This window comes from Phyllobates terribilis, unplaced genomic scaffold (genome assembly GCF_046119375.1).
Source record: "Phyllobates terribilis strain yellow unplaced genomic scaffold, ASM4611937v1 Scaffold_10__3_contigs__length_209671492, whole genome shotgun sequence".
NCBI lineage: Eukaryota > Metazoa > Chordata > Amphibia > Anura > Dendrobatidae > Phyllobates > Phyllobates terribilis.
In genome coordinates, this window is record NW_027362770.1 from 101,242,908 (window position 1) to 101,259,635 (window position 16,728).

The window sequence follows — 16,728 nt, forward strand, 5'->3', positions numbered from 1 at the left end:
GGACTGCAATCACAACTATTCCCTACTCCCAAGCTATCTGTATATTTGTGCGAAAATTGGCTTGAAATTAACAAGGTATAGCGCACACAGCAACAGTGGTGCCGTCTAACACGCAGCTGCAGCAGTGAGAAAATGGTGGCGACGGGGAAAATGGCTTGGTCTTATAGGGCAAGGACATGTGACATACACTGCCAATCACACATGCCCTTGCTTGTGTGAAAAAAAGCACTTCGCTCCGTGTGTGCGCTGCTGATAGGCTGACAGATTGCACCTCCCCACTGCAAATGCGGGAAAGAGAAAAAAAAATGGAGATCTTCATTGTTCCTGCAGAGATCCATCCCCTGCCCCTCCCCCCGCCCCGCTGTACACTCAAACTGCGTATTAACATTAATTTTCATCATTACTGAGAAAAAATCCAGTTATGATTTTGGTGCACGAACAGTTATCGAACATAACCTCGAACAGCCGAATTTTTCTCAAATTGTTCGTGTTCGCCGACCGGCTCGAACACCGCCCAAAACAGCTCGAATTTGAGATTGGCGAACAGTTCGAGTAGAACAACGCTCATTTCTAGTTGGGAGTAAAGACTAATTGTAATTGCAGTCCTTTTGAGGACTAGGTTACATCATTTCCTACGACTTTTATCAGGCAGGTCTGTGCTCTTAAATAGATAGGTTGGGAGTAAAGACTAATTGTAATTGCAGTCCTTTTGAGGGCTAGGTTACATCAGTTCCTATCACTTTTATCAGGCAGGTCTGTGCTCTTAAATAGATAGGTTGGGAGTAAAGACTAATTGTAATTGCAGTCCTTTTGAGGGCTAGGTTACATCAGTTCCTATCACCTTTTGCCAGGCAGGTCTGTGCCAGTGCTGTGCAAGTTTTTTTCACAGCATTTGGCTAAATCTAGCAAAGCAAATCCTTTTTGGCCTCTTGCAGTGTGTGTTAGTCAGTGGAGTAGCCTATCTGTGTTGCAAGCTACACCACCTGTGTATAGAATACAATTTTTTTTACTGCACCTAGTGAAGTAAAACCTTTTGGGCATAGCATCATTCTATTAGTCCATCTATACTAACCTCCACCAGGTTGCAAATTCAATATAATTTTTATCTGCATCTAGCTCTGAAAAAATATTTCGGCTTGTAGCAGTGTGTGGGACTTGTTCTATTAGTCCATCTATACTAACCTCACCAGGTTGCAAATTCAATATAATTTTTTTCTGCATCTAGCTCTGAAAAAATATTTCGGCTTGTAGCAGTGTGTTGGACTTGTTCTATTAGTCCATCTATACTAACCTTCACCAGGTTGCAAATTCAATATCATTTTTATCTGCATCTAGCTCTGAAAAAATATTTCGGCTTGTAGCAGTGTGTGGGACTTGTTCTATTAGTCCATCTATACTAACCTCCACCAGGTTGCAAATTCAATATAATTTTTATCTGCATCTAGCTCTGAAAAAATATTACGGCTTGTAGCAGTGTGTGGGACGAGTTCTATTAGTCCATCTATACTAACCTCCACCAGGTTGCAAATTCAATATAATTTTTATCTGCATCTAGCTCTGCAAAAATATTTCGGCTTGTAGCAGTGTGTGGGACTTGTTCTATTAGTCCATCTATACTAACCTCCACCAGGTTGCAAATTCAAAATAATTTTTATCTGCATCTAACCCAGCCAATACTTTTGGGCTAATACCACAGTTTGGCCATTCAGCTCTGCTCGGTCCATTGTTTTTTGTGCAAACAACTCCAGAGTTGTCAATTAGTTAACCACCAAAATGAGTGGAAAAAGGCCTGCTGCTGGTGGAAAGGGGAATAGGCGTTTTGGGAAGGGAAAAAAAGGTTGTGTCCGTGGGGTAGGTCTTAAAGCAACAGTAACATCTGCAGAAGAAAGACCATCTTCCAGCCAAACTAAGATGTCTACTTCTTTTAGCGGACAATGTGATAAGATCCCTTTCTTACGGCCACTCCAATCGCTACAAATTCCAGATGAGGCACAAAAACAGCAGGTGCTTCAACGGATATCAAGTGCTCCTTTAAGTGGGCTCTCCTCCACCTCAACTTCAACATCACAAATACTCCAGTCCTCAGAGGTGTCACCCCAATCGCACTTGCTTCCTCACAGCTCCCAAGTCTCCAGCTGCCCGTCTGAGTATGGGGTAGAACAGATGGTTGAATCTGCAGAGCTGTTTACTCATACTATAGCCTGGGAATCAGAGGTCGGCTCCAGAGCTTCTGTGAATCCAGACGAGGAAATGATCTGCACTGATGCCCAGAATCTTTATGAATCGGATCCAGGACGAGACGCAGAAGTTTCTGACCATAATGTAGACCCTCGTTCCCAAACTGTAACTCCTGTTGGTGGAGACAATGAGGAAGACAATGATGAGACTCAAATACCTGATTGGAGCGACAACTTGAGTTTTTTGTCAGGGCAGGAAGAGGTTGGCTCTGAGGACGACGCGTGTGATAACACACAGGGTGATGATGACGAGGTTGGAGATCCCACTTACTGTCAACCCATAGTCAACCAGACGATGAGGTCAGCAGAGGAGGTGGAGGAGGATGCTAGTGACGACGAGGTTAGGTTGCGCCTTCCTGGACAGAGACGTAGTACTGGAAGCACGTCAACAACTGCATCCTCAAACACAACTCTGCCTCTGACCACAAGTCGTGGTGGCTCTTCAGGTCGCATGGGTGCTAAGCCTTGCATAGCCTGGGCATTTTTTCAGATCGATAAGGATGACCCAACTCGTGTTATCTGTAACATTTGTCAGCAAAAGTTAAGTAGAGGCCAAAAAATACATAGTTTGAGTACTTCATGCATGAACCGGCACATGGATATGAAGCATAAGTTGCAGTGGGAAGCTCACTGTGCTACAATGCGGCCTAGCCGGCCGGGCCAACCACCGTCTGCCACATCTTGTGCATCCGCGGCCTCTTCATCCTCTGTAACTGGGGGTACAGCAGTCACACCTGTTTTGGGACGCAGACCTGCCACCTCTTTACCCGCAACAGCCAGCGTGATTGGCAGGTCATCATTTTCTTTGGAGGTGGAAACACCAGCTGGTGTTGAGCGCTGTCCGACATCAATAGCACCACCTTTGGATCAAGGCAACCTAACATGTCCCCCTGCATCTCCCAGTTTGCCGGGGACACCCTTCTCAACCCCGTCTAAGCACAACAGCCAGCCCTCGGTCCCTCAGATGTGGACAAGTAAAAGACCATTTCCTCCTAGCCATGAGAAAGCTAAGAGGTTGAATTTCACCATCTGCAAGCTCTGGGCTACAGAAATGCTGCCTTTTCGCCTGGTGGACACAGAGGATTTTCGAGACATTATGTCCGTCGCAGTACCCCAGTACCAGATGCCCAGTCGGCACTACTTCTCAAAGAAAGGTGTGCCTGCGCTCCACCAGCATGTTGCACACAACATCACCGCTTCTTTGAGAAACTGTGTGTGACAGGGTGCATTTCACCACAGACACTTGGACGAGTAGGCATGGACAGGGGCGTTACATGTCGCTGACTGGGCACTGGGTAACTATGGTGACAGCAGGACAAGGGACTGCTGTCCAAGTCTTGCCATCCCCACGAGTTGTGCGTCAATCCTCTTTATCTCAAAGTTCCTCCACTGCTTCTGCCTCCTCAACCTCCTCTCGGTCCTCCACCAGCACCCAAAGCCTGTCTGGTCATGCCACAAGCTTTCTAACTGCACAGAAGGGATCCTGCACACCTCCTTACTATGCTGGCAGCAGGGCTCAACGTCATCAGGCGGTTTTTACTTTGAAATGTCTGGGAAATGTAAGTCACACAGCTGAGGAGTTGTGGTCAGCTCTGGAGAACCAGTTTCATGAATGGTTGTCTCCACTGGACCTGAAACCAGGGAAGGCCGTGTGCGACAATGCTGCAAACCTGGGTGCGGCCCTTCACCGGGGCAATGTCACACACGTGCCTTGTATGGCTCACGTGTTGAACCTGGTTGTCCAGCTATTTTTAGCCCACTATCCCGGACTAGATGGCCTTCTGCAGAGGGCACGGTCGCTGTGTGCTCACTACCGCCGTTCGCATCCCACAGCTCAGCGACTTACATCTCTACAGAAGTCGTTGGGCCTGCCACTTCACCGGCTAAAACGCAATGTGCCTACCGCCTACGTGGTGGAATTCAACTCTGCACATGTTGCAGCGACTGTGGCAGCACCGACAAGCCCTGGTGCAATATGTTCTGACGTATAGCCTGGGCCAACGAGATCCAGAGGTGGGGCAAATCACGCTGGAGGAGTAGTCTCAGATCAGGGACCTATGCACCCTTCTGCATAGTTTTGAAATGGCGACGAAGATGTTAGTGCTGACGATGCCTTTATCAGCATGACTATTCCGGTGATTTACATGCTGGAGCACATGTTAAACAGAATTCGGAGTCAGGTGGTGGCACAAGAGGAGGTGGAGGAAGTAGAGGAGGAGGAGTTGTATGCGGAAGGGCTAACATCTGCAAGGTCCAGACGGTCGGCAGCACCAAGGCGGCAGGCATGTGAGGGTGGGGGAGATGGATTTACCAGGGCGCATGGTAGCAGCCAAACTAGTGAGGAAGGTGCAGGAGCCCAGGAAGAAGTGGAGGACGAACTGATGGAAGACTCATCAGATGAGGGAGACCTTGATCACATTTCTGTTGTGCGAGGTTGGGGGGAGAGGGCAGAGGAAGGAAGCATGATTGTTACCTCGCCACCAACACAACAGGGACTAGGTGCTCCTGGATGCGCAAGACACATGAGTGCCTTCTTGCTGCACTACCTGCAACATGACCCTCGAATTGTGAGAATTAGAAATAATCCTGACTACTGGGTTGCCACACTGTTAGATCCCCGGTACAAAAGTAAATTTGCAGAAATTATTCCTGCCATAGAAAGAGATGCACGCATGCAGGAGTATCAGCAGAGACTGTTGCAGAATCTTACATGTGCTTTTCCCCAAAACACTAGTGGTGCACGTAGTGAATCTCACAGTTCCAACTTGCCAACCGTGGGACCGTCGAGTGTTCAGCACTCAAAACGTAACAGAAACACAGTATCTGCTGGTAACATCAATTTTGCGGAATCATTTCACCACTTTTTTAGCCCATCCTTTGCAAGGCCACAGGAGACAAGAAGTCTGACACATAGTCATCCCATAGAGACGATGGTTCTGGAGTATCTCCAAGTAAACAATGAAGCCATGACTGTGTCACTGGACCCTTGCTCTTTTTGGGCTTCCAATCTGGATAAATGGCCGGAGCTCGCCACTTAAGCCTTGGAGATCTTGTCATGCCCCGCAGCCAGAGTTCTGTTTGAACGTGTGTTCAGCGCTGCTGGTGGTGTGCTGACAGATAAGCGCACGTGGCTCTCCACTGATACTGTAGACAGACTCACGTTCATAAAGATGAACAAATCATGGATCCGAAACGACTTTTCTACCCCTGTGTCATCCTGGGTAGACTAAAAGCTTGATGATTTGTCAAAATCACCTCATCAACTGTTTTAAGCTTTCAAATTACTAATCATGTTTATCTGTATCTTGGCTGGAAAATAATTTGGGCCTTGTAGCAGTGTGCAGTACTGATTCTATTAGGCCATCTATACTAAACTCCACCAGATTTAAAATTACTAATCATGTTTATCTGTATCTTGGCTGGAAAATAATTTGGGCCTTGTAGCAGTGTGCAGTACTGATTCTATTAGGCCATCTATACTAAACTCCACCAGATTTAAAATTACTAATCATGTTTATCTGTATCTTGGCTGGAAAATAATTTGGGCCTTGTAGCAGTTTGCAGTACTGATTCTATTAGGCCATGTATACTAAACTCCACCAGATTTAAAATTACTAATCATGTTTATTTGTATCTTGGCTGGAAAATAATTTGGGCCTTGAAGCAGTGTGCAGTACTGATTCTCTTAGGCCATCTATACTAAACTCCACCAGATTTAAAATTACTAATCATGTTTATCTGTATCTTGGCTGGAAAATAATTTGGGCCTTGTAGCAGTTTGCAGTACTGATTCTATTAGGCCATCTATACTAAACTCCAACAGATTTAAAATTACTAATCATGTTTATCTGTATCTTGGCTGGAAAATAATTTGGGCCTTGTAGCAGTTTGCAGTACTGATTCTATTAGGCCATCTATACTAAGCTCCACCAGCTTTCAAATTAAAAATAATTTTTAGCTGCATCTAGCCCGGAAAATAATTTTGGGGCTCCTAGATGCGCAAGACACATGAGTGCCTTCTTGCTGCACTACCTGCAACATGACCCTCAGATTGTCAGAATTCGAAATAATCCTAACTACTGGGTTGCCACACTCTTAGATCAACCATTTCATTTTAATAAAGAACAAAAAAATGGTCATTTTTGAAATTAAAAGCATTAGCAGGTTATTAGAAACTGAAATCAAACAGTTTTCAACTCAAAACTTTATTCTTGGTGATGTTACATTTGCACATAGGACTCCTTGTTCGAAAGGAGCTTCTGAACTCTCTCGTCCATTGAATTTGTCAGGTTTTGGATGGTTTCTGCTTCAATTGTTTTGCATGAGGACAGAATACCCTCCCAGAGCTGTTGCTTAGATGTGAACTGCCTCCCACCATCATAGACACTCCTTTTGATGATGCTCCAGAGGTTCTCAATGGGGTTGAGGTCAGGGGAGCATGGGGGGTACACCATAAGTTTGTCCCCTTTTATGCCCATATCAGCCAGAGATGCAGATGTGTTATGTGCAGCATGAGACGGTGCATTATCATGCATGAAAATGATCTTCCTTCGGAATACACGGTTCTTCTTCTTGAACCATGGCAGGAAGTGCTGTTTGAGAAACTCCACATACATTATGCAGTTCATCTTTACCCCTTCAGGGATCCTAAAGGGGCCGACAATCTCTCTCCCCATGATTCCAGCCCAAAACATTACTCCACCTCCTCCTTGTTGGCGCCGTAGCCATGTTTGCATGGGGTGTCCATCAACCAGCCATCCTCCACTCCATCCATCTGGACCATCGAGCGTTGCACGGCACTCATCGGTGAACAAAACAGTTTTGAAGTCAGTCTTCATGTATTGTTTGGTCCACTGGAGCCGTTTCTGCTTGTGTACAGTGGATAGAGGAGGTCGACAGGATGGCTTACGCACAGCTGCAAACCTCTGAAGGACTCTGCATCTTATTGTTCGGGGGACGTTGGAGGCACCAGCAGCTTCAAAAACTTGTCTGCTGCTATGACAAGGCTTTTTTGCCGCTGCTCTTTTAACCTGACGTAATTGCCTGTAGGAAAGAGTCCTCAATTTTCCCTTATCAGCACGCACACGTGTGTAATGTAAATCAGCTACATACTTCTTGATTGTGCGATGATCAGGATGAAGTGTCTTGGCAATGTTGATTGTAGTCATGCAATGAGTTTAACTGACAAACAAACAAATTCTTCCCTTATCACTCCTAAACACTTTTTGCATAATAATTTGGAACGCGGTGTACATGTGCTTTTCCACAAAACACCAGTGGTTCACGTAGTGAATCTTACAGTTCTAACCGTGGTCTGTATGGAGTTGTTCAATAAAGGGCCCAAAATTAAGATAACATAGACGGGAGAGGTCTCTATGAAGACGAATTCCTAAGTATTTGATACCCTGTGAGGGCCAGGCAAAGGGAAAGTTTGACTGGATGGAATTCTGTATGGATTTGGGGAGGGAGACATCGAGGGCCTCAGACTTTGCTGCATTGATTTTAAAATTTGACCTTGTAACAAAGTGATCTATTTCAGCCATAACAGCAGGGATAGATATTGTGATTGAGTGATATATACTAGGACATCATCAGCAAATGCAGAGCACTTGTACTCGGTGCCTCCCACCTCAATCCACCTAATATTGGGGTTATGGCGAATTGATGAGAGCAGGTGCTCCGTCACTAGGATGTATAAGAGAGGGGACAGAGGACATCCCTGCCTTGTCCCATTGTTGATTATGAAAGGTGATGAAAATGTTCCATTTATCTTCAGCCTAGGTGACGTATTGCGATACAGGGTCGTTATTTTGCCTATAAAAGGGTCCCCTAGACCCTACCCCAAGCTTTTTAAGAGAATAATCAATGTAGTGCCAGGAGACTCTATGGAATGCTTTCTCAGCATCCAACGAGAGTATCTAATTACAAATTTTTAACTGCATCTAGCCCAGGAAATACTTTGTGCCTAGTAGCAGTGTCTGCTCGTCAGCGGATTAACCCAGCTGTTAAGCTAGCTACACCACCTGTAGTTTGGACACTTAATTTTTTCAAAGGAAATGGTTCGGGCCCCCGGGACACTCAGTGAAGAGCATCGGGGAGGCACCCCAAGGCACAGGGGCTGGGACTGGCGGTAGGACGCCTTGCGGTGGACCGCCAAGCTCGATCCTTATAAAAGCTTTTTAACTGCAGCAGCCTTAGTGGACGCTACTGGAGCGAGAATTACGCGGCTGCTTGCATGAGACTTGACCTCCAATAGATCCTTGTAAAAGGATTTAAAGTGTACTCATTCAAATTAGAGAGACAATTTAAATTAAAAAGATTAGACCTGCCTCCACTGCAGGGGGGCTCGCTCGACTCACCAGCGGACAGGCACCAGTATTGGGAGAGGGGGGCTGGCCGTCAGGGTCCACCGCGGCTCTGGCACAAACCCGGCGACACGGAGGTCGCACGGGCAGGAATGGATTGGCCGTGTCGGCTTCGCACTTTTTTGATTTTAGAAGGGCATGACATGCCTATATCTGTGTCTCCCCCTCCTTTTACTCCTCCACCTCTTTTCTTTTCGCATGACTATATGTATTTGTCACTTTTCCATGTGTTAGTTGTGTCTTCTGAGCAGTTTGTCAGCTTTTGGACACCTTTGAAGGTGTTTTCTATGTGTTTCTATGTGTTTTTGTTTGCCTGCCATTGGTTTTAACGGTGTTCGATGGTGTTCGACGAACAGTTCGACGAACAGTTCGGCGAACATACGGGTGTTCGACGAACTGAACCGAACTCGAACACTACGGGGGTGGCTCAACACTAGTCTTCGGTAAAAAGGAAGCAGAGACATTGCCACCTCATATGATTGCCCGATCGACCTGGTACCTGGCGCCACTCCTCCCCGTGGGCGTATTTACCCATTGTCTGCGGCCGAAACCCAGGCCATGTCTGAGTACATTGAAGAGAATCTGGCTAGGGGATTCATCCGGAAGCCGGATTCTTCTTTGTCAAAAAAAGGACGGCTCCCTACGCCCCTGTATTGACTATAGAGGACTCAATCAGATCACGGTAAAAAATAAATACCCCCTGCCACTCATCTCCGAGTTGTTTGACCGCCTTAAAGGCGCCAGGATCTTTTCCAAGCTGGATCTCCGCGGAGCATATAACCTGGTCTGTATCCGTCAAGGAGACGAGTGGAAGACGGCATTCAATACCCGGGATGGTCACTATGAGTACCGTGTGATGCCCTTCGGTCTCTGCAGTGCTCCCGCCGTCTTCCAGGAACTGGTCAACGACATCTTCCTTGATCTTCTTTATTCCTGCATGGTAGTATACCTGGACGATATCTTGGTCTTCTCTCCGGATGTTCCCACACACCGGAGGGATGTTTGTCAGGTCCTGCTTAGGCTCAGGAAGAGCCACCTCTATGCTAAATACGATAAGTGCCTCTTCGAGCAGACCTCTCTTCCATTTCTGGGCTATGTTATCTCCCAGACAGGCTTGCGGATGGACCCCGAGAAACTCTCTGCTGTCCTAAAGTGGCCCCGTCCGGAGGGGTTGAAGGCGATACAGCGATTCCTGGGCTTCGCCGATTACTATCGTCTCTTCATTCCACACTTCTTGTCCCGGACTGCTCCCATATCTGCGCTCACCCGTAAGGGAGCAAATCCCAAGGTATGGTCGCCCGAAGCCGAGGAGGCCTTCCTTTCCTTAAAGCAAGCCTTCTCCTCTGCCCCAGTACTGCACCGTCCGGACTGCAATAAACAATTCTACCTGGAGGTTGATGCTTTTTCCTCCGGAGCCGGAGCGGTGCTCACCGAAAAATCTTCTTCCGGGAGAATGGTAACCTGCGGCTTCTTCTCTAAAATCTTCTCCTCATCTGAGCGCAACTACTCCATAGGAGACCGAGAATTGTTAGTCGTCAAATTGGCGCTGGAGGAGTGGCGCTACCTGCTTGAAGGGGCTCTATACCCGGTGATCATCTATACCGATCACAAAAATCTGGCATATCTCCAGAACGCCCAAAGACTCAATCCGCGTCAGGCCCGGTGGTCTTTGTTCTTTGCCCGCTTCGACTTCATCCTACATTTCCGGCCGGCGGACAAGAATGTCAAAGCCGATGCCTTGTCCCGATCCTTCCTGTCCTCCGATCAAGAGGAGGAGCCTATGCACATCATCGACCCCTCCAAGGTGATGAATGTGGCCCCTTTGGATGTGACTCGTCTTCCACCCAGTAAGACGTTTGTAGCGGTTCCAGACCGTGAGAGGATTCTTCGCAGGGGTCATTCTTCTAAACTAGTTGGCCATGCTGGCCAAAAGAAGACCTTCCTGCTCATTACCCGGCATTACTGGTGGCCTACCCTGCGTAAGGATGTGGTAGACTTCGTCTCAGCTTGTTCATCTTGTGCCCGCAACAAAGTTCCCAGACACTTACCAGCCGGTCATCTCCTGCCTCTTCCCGTACCTGCGGCCCCGTGGCAACACATTGTTATGGACTTTATTACCGATCTCCCTGTTTCTGCCGGTTGTACAGTCATTTGGGTGGTTAGCGGACCGCTTTTCTAAAATGGCCCACTTCACTCCTCTGCCTGGTCTCCCGTCTGCATCAGAGCTAGCTAAGGACTTCTTTCACCATATCTTTAGTCTCCATGGCCTACCCCTCCACATCGTGTCGGATCGAGGGGTTCAGTTCACCTCACGCTTCTGGAGAGCTACCTGTAAACTGCTGGATGTCACCTTGGATTTCTCCTCCGCTTACCATCCACAGTCCAATGGTCAAGTAGAGCGGATCAACCAGATCCTTACCAGCTACCTCCGGCACTTTGTCAATGCCCACCATACTGATTGGGTGGACCTCCTACCATGGGCCGAGTTCTCTTATAACAATCATGAGAGCGAATCCACTTCCAAGTCCCCGTTCTTTATTGTTTATGGCCAACACCCCCGGATTCTGTTTTCCGTCTCCGCTTCTGTGGACAACCCTGCTGCGGAGTCCCTGGTCAGTGATTTTTTCACCATTTGGGAGAATACTAGGTCCGCACTTCTTCAGTCTTCCGAGCGGATGAAGAGATTTGCTGACAAAAGAAGTCTGGATCCGCCTCAGTTCCATCCGGGAGACAAGGTTTGGCTCTCCTCCAAACATGTGCGGCTCAAGATACCCTCCTACAAGCTGGACCCTCGGTTCATCGGTCCATTTGAGGTCCTTAAACAGATCAATCCAGTGGCCTACAAGTTGAAGCTTCCACCCACCTTACGCATTCCCAACTCCTTCCACGTATCTCTCCTCAAACATGCTGTCTTTAACTCTTTTTCCAATAATTCAGGTACTCCTCCTGCTCCGGTTTTTGCTGAGGACGTTTTTGAGGTAGAGAATATTCTGGCCACCAAGAGAGTAAGAGGAAAAACCTTTTTTCTGGTGGATTGGAAGGGGTTTGGCCCAGAGGAGAGAACTTGGGAACCCAGGGAGAACATCCATGCCACGCTTCTCCTAGAAATTTTTTTGTCTGGCCTAAATAAGAGGGGGCGTAAAGGGGGGGGGGTACTGTAGCATCGGCGTCTCTGCCCCCTGCCAGGCAGAGACGCCGTCCTTCTCACCTCTCCGCTCCCCGCACGGCGTCCTCCTGTGCTCCTCTACCTGCTACTGTCGGCGCGCGCAGCTTCCTGGGCACTGTGCTTAGGGCACGCGCGCTCCCTCTCTCTAAAAGGGGCCGCATGTGCCGTCCTAACGAGTCCCCGGCCAATTGCCGGAGGACCTCCCATATATAAGGCACCTCCTCCAAAATGGAGGTGTCCGAGCAAAAGTTGTTGCACAGTATATTACTTCTGCTTCAGCCCTCAGGTCCCGTTGCCAGCCTGACTACTGTTCCAGTCCGCCAGTCTGACTACTCTCCAGCCCGACAGTCTGCCTTCCGCTCTACCCGCCAGTCTGTCTATGGGCAAGCCCGCCTGCTTACCAGGAAGCACCTGCCAGTTACCTGCCTGCTACCTGCCGTGCCTGCTAGCCTGCTCACCTGGGAGCACTCGCCTGTTACCGAACCCGTTACCAGCTAGCCTACCTGGAGGCTCCTGCTGTCTCTTGCCGTGACCACCCGTCTGCTAACCCTGAGACTTCAGCCTGCTCTGCCGTCACGTGCCGTGACCACGCATCGGCTAAACCTAGAGACTCCTGCCTGCTTGGCCGTCACTTGCCGTGTGTAGCGTCAGCGTCCCTGCCTCCTGCTAGGCAGGGACGCTGTTCCCCTCACCTCTCTGCTCCGTGCCCGGCGGCTTCCTCCCGCTCTGCTTGCAGCGCCCGCTCTCCCCCAGTCACTGTGCTTAGGGCACGCGCGCGCTCCCTCTCTCTTAAAGGGGCCGCGCGCATCGCCCTAAGGAGTCCCCGGCCAATGGCCGGAGGATCCCTCCATATATAAGGCACCTCCTCCAAAATGGAGGTGCCCGAGCAATGTTGTTGCACTGTTCACTACTCTGCTTCAGCCCTCAGGTCCCGTTGCCTGTTACCTGCCAGTTACCTGCCAGTCTCCTGCCAGTTTGCTGCCTGATTCCTGCCTGTCATCCGCTTTCCTGCTTGCTAGCCTGAGGTCCGACGGTCTGCCTTCCGACACCTGTCAGTCTGTCTATGGACCAGCTTTCCCGCTCACCTGGGAGCGCTCACCTGCTACCTGTCTGTTAGCCTACCTGGAGGCTCCGCCGTCACGTGCTGTGACCACCTGCCAGTCCAGAGACTCTTGCCCGCTCGCCTGGGAGCGCTCATCTGCTACCTGCCTGTTAGCCTACCTGGAGGCTCCGCCGTCACGTGCTGTGACCACCTGCCAGTCCAGAGACTCTTGCCCGCTCACCTGGGAGCGCTCATCTGCTACCTGCCTGTTAGCCTACCTGGAAGCTCCGCCGTCACGTGCCGTGACCACCTGCCAGTCCAGAGACTCTTGCCCGCTCACCTGGGAGCGCTCATCTGCTACCTGCCTGTTAGCCTACCTGGAGGCTCCGCCGCCACATGCTGTGACCACCTGCCTATCCAGAGACTCTCGCCTGCTCACCTGGGAGCACTCATCTGCCATCTGCCTGCTAGCCTACCTGGAGGCTCAGCCGTCACAGGTCGTACCTGCCCGTTTACCCAGAGATTGTCCCGGTCACTTGCTGTGACCTCCTGCCCGTTTACCCAGAGACTGTCCCGGTCACTTGCTGTGACCTCCTGCCCATTTACCCAGAGACTGTCCCGGTCACTTGCCGTGACCTCCTGCCCGTTTACCCAGAGACTGTCCCGGTCACCTGCTGTGACTGCCTGCCTGTCTTTCCTGCTCGCCACCCGCTTCCTTACAAGGACCGCCCCCTTGTATAAGTTGCTCAGAGGTTCCGCCTCCCAGACCCGTTACAGTTTGCTTGGGCTATGGAACCCGGTGGCACCCAAGCTCCCTCGCTCTCGGACGTTTGTCATGAACTGTCCCGACACAGGTCCCAACAGGAGTCCATCCTGGGTCATCTGCGGAAAGTCAATACTCGCCTGGACACTTTGACCGCCCCACCAGCAACCACCGCTAGTGTCATGACTCGCAGCCCGGCTGCTCCGCTGCCCACCAATACCATAGTATCCTGCTCTGGAATTCGGCTTTCTGCACCTCCTCGCTTCGGAGGCGACTCCGCTCAAGCTCGGGGCTTCATTAACCAGTGCACCCTGCACTTTGAACACCAGTCCCACCAGTTTAATTCCGACTGGGCCAAAGTAGCCTTCATCATGTCCCATCTCACGGGAGAGGCACTGGCTTGGATAAATTCTCTATGGGAGAGAGGAGACCCTCTGGTGTCCGACCTGCCAGCCTTTCTCATGGCTTTCCGGAAGGTCTTCGACGAACCCGGACGGAAGACCTCATCCGCCTCATCTCTGCTACGCCTCCGTCAAGGGAGTCTCACCGTGGGCCAATATGCCATACGGTTCCGTACCCTTGCTTCGGAGCTGGCCTGGGATAACGACGCCCTGGTGTCCGTCTTCTGGGAGGGTCTGTCTGGCCGTAATAAAGATGAACTTGCCGGTCGGGACATTCCTACCACTCTCGACGACTTGATTACACTTGCCACCCGGATTGACATCCGGTTCCAGCAGCGCGCTAGGGAGGTCACCCGTGAGAGGAGGATTCCACGTCTAGTCCCTACCTTCCAGAGACCCTCTGTTACTCCCCAGGCACACTCACCTGAGCCTATGCAGGTCGACCAGACCAAGATGGTCAAGACCCGTCAAGACTTACGTCGTGCCGAGGGGAGCTGTTTCTACTGTGGCAGTAAGGAGCACCGGATCCGTTCCTGCCCTGAGAGGTCGGGAAACGCCTGTGTCTAGGATCGCTCAGAGAGGTCGCCCTAGACAAAAGTAAACCCTCTCCATCCCTGATGCTGTCTGTTTCTATCTTCTGCAGAGAGAACCGCTATTTTGAACTGGCTCAACTTGACTCTGGAGCTGCTGGAAATCTCATCTCTCAATCCCTGGTAGAAAAATACCACATTCCCACCAAACCTCTGGCCGTACCTTTATCTGTCGACGCCGTGGATGGGGGTCTCTTACCACATCCCATCCAACTCATCACCGAATCTCTGACTCTACAGGTGGGAATGCTGCATTCTGAGAGCATCTCCTTTCATGTTCTGCCTGGACTCTCTCACGCACTATTGCTTGGCCTGCCTTGGCTCCAGAAACATGCACCCGTTGTCACGGGTGTGTCGCCACGAAGATCGTCACGATTACACAGCCTGACTTCTCGCAGCTGACTTTTTGGTGCTTTGTGTTTTCGGCAGTGAGGGAGTTAATTCTCTCTCTCTCTGTGCTAGACGAGGTCCAGCCTCGCCCAGCTGCAATCAATGCTGCTGTAGTGAGTCTCCTTCAAATGCCTGCTGGTCTGTTTGGGAAGTGTCGGTGAAAGCATTTCATACAGACTTACAGAGCGGATCGTGGTATTTGGAGTTTCTGAGATAAGTGTATTTGGAGTCTTTTTTCCCTTCCTCGCTTTATCATTTATCTCCTTTCCTGTTGGTGTTCCCTCTGTTGTAGTTGTGTAGTTTTTGTATGCAAGGTGGTTTTGGTTTTTCCCTTGTACTGTCTCGTTCGTCTAAGTACTGTGTGTGGGCATATTATTACTTGTCCTCTTTTGTTGTGATCGGGGTCCTTCTCAGGACTAGATTACTTAGGTGCAGGGATCCTCAGGAGGTAGGGGTTACGCTGGCGGCCTGGACGTCTGTACCTTTAACAGTACCTCCAGGTTGAGGGATTAGTCAGGGCCCCAGCTTAGGGTCAGCTTAGGCCCCCTACCTCCAGTATACAGAGACAGCGTGACATTTTCACCGACCCACTTAGTTTTTCTCCAGCTACCATGGATCCAGTAGCCGGTCTAGCTCGGCAGTTGCAGAGTTTGTCCATGGAGCTGGCGGACGTTAGGTCCAAGGTTTTGCATCCTCAGGAGCAAGCCGGACCAGAACCTAAAGTAGCTCTCCCTGACAGGTTCACTGGGGGGCGGGACAAGTTTTTTGTTTTCCGGGAGGCATGCAAATTGTACTTTCGGCTGCGGCCTCGGTCATCGGGGAGTGAAGAACAAAGGGTGGGAATTGTCATCTCGCTCCTACAAGGGGACCCACAATCTTGGGCGTTCTCTCTTCCCCCGGGCTCCCCGGCTCTCCAGTCAGTGGATAGGTTTTTCGCTGCTCTGGGACTCGTATATGATGACCCAGATCGGATCTCCCTTGCTGAGTCTAAGTTACGTAGGATCCAGCAGGGAGATCGTCCGGCGGAGGAATTCTGTTCGGAGTTCCGTAGGTGGGCCACGGACACCCAGTGGAATGACCCGGCTCTTAGGAGCCAGTTTTGTCAAGGTTTATCCGACAAATTACAGGATGTGTTGGCACAGTATGACTCTCCCGCGTCACTGGAAGCCGCTATGGCCCTGGCTATTCGCGTTGACAGACGGCTTCGAGAGAGGTGCGGGATAACTCGACCCCCTGTGATGACTCCACTTCCTACAAGGTCCCCTCATATGGTGGTTCCCCTGGTCAGTCCAGAGGAGCCTATGCAGTTAGGAGGGACATCATTTCGGGGGAGGGGACCGGTGGTGCGCCATAAGACAGGAAGGTGTTTCTTCTGCGGGAGAAAGGGACATTTTATTGGGGGGTGTCCATCCCGTCCCTTGCAGAGTGAAGAGTCGTCGGAAAACTGTTGATCCCAGGTTGTGTGGTGGACGGCAATCTGGGAGTAGGTATTTCGTCCCTAGGTTCGTCTCAGTTTCTCGTACCGGCGGAGGTGGTGGTGGGTACGAGAACTGAGAGGATATCTGTTCTTCTGGATAGTGGGGCCGGGGCTAATCTGGTTGATGCTCGGTTTGCCCGGGTTCAAGGTATGCGATTGAGTGAGTTGGCTAAACCCATCCCCATATTCTCGATCGATGCCAGGCCTCTCGGTCAGGGAAGTTTTTTGCAAGCTGTGCATGACGTAAAACTTCAAGTGGGGGCGATACATAAAGAACTGTTGTCTTGCTACGTGTTG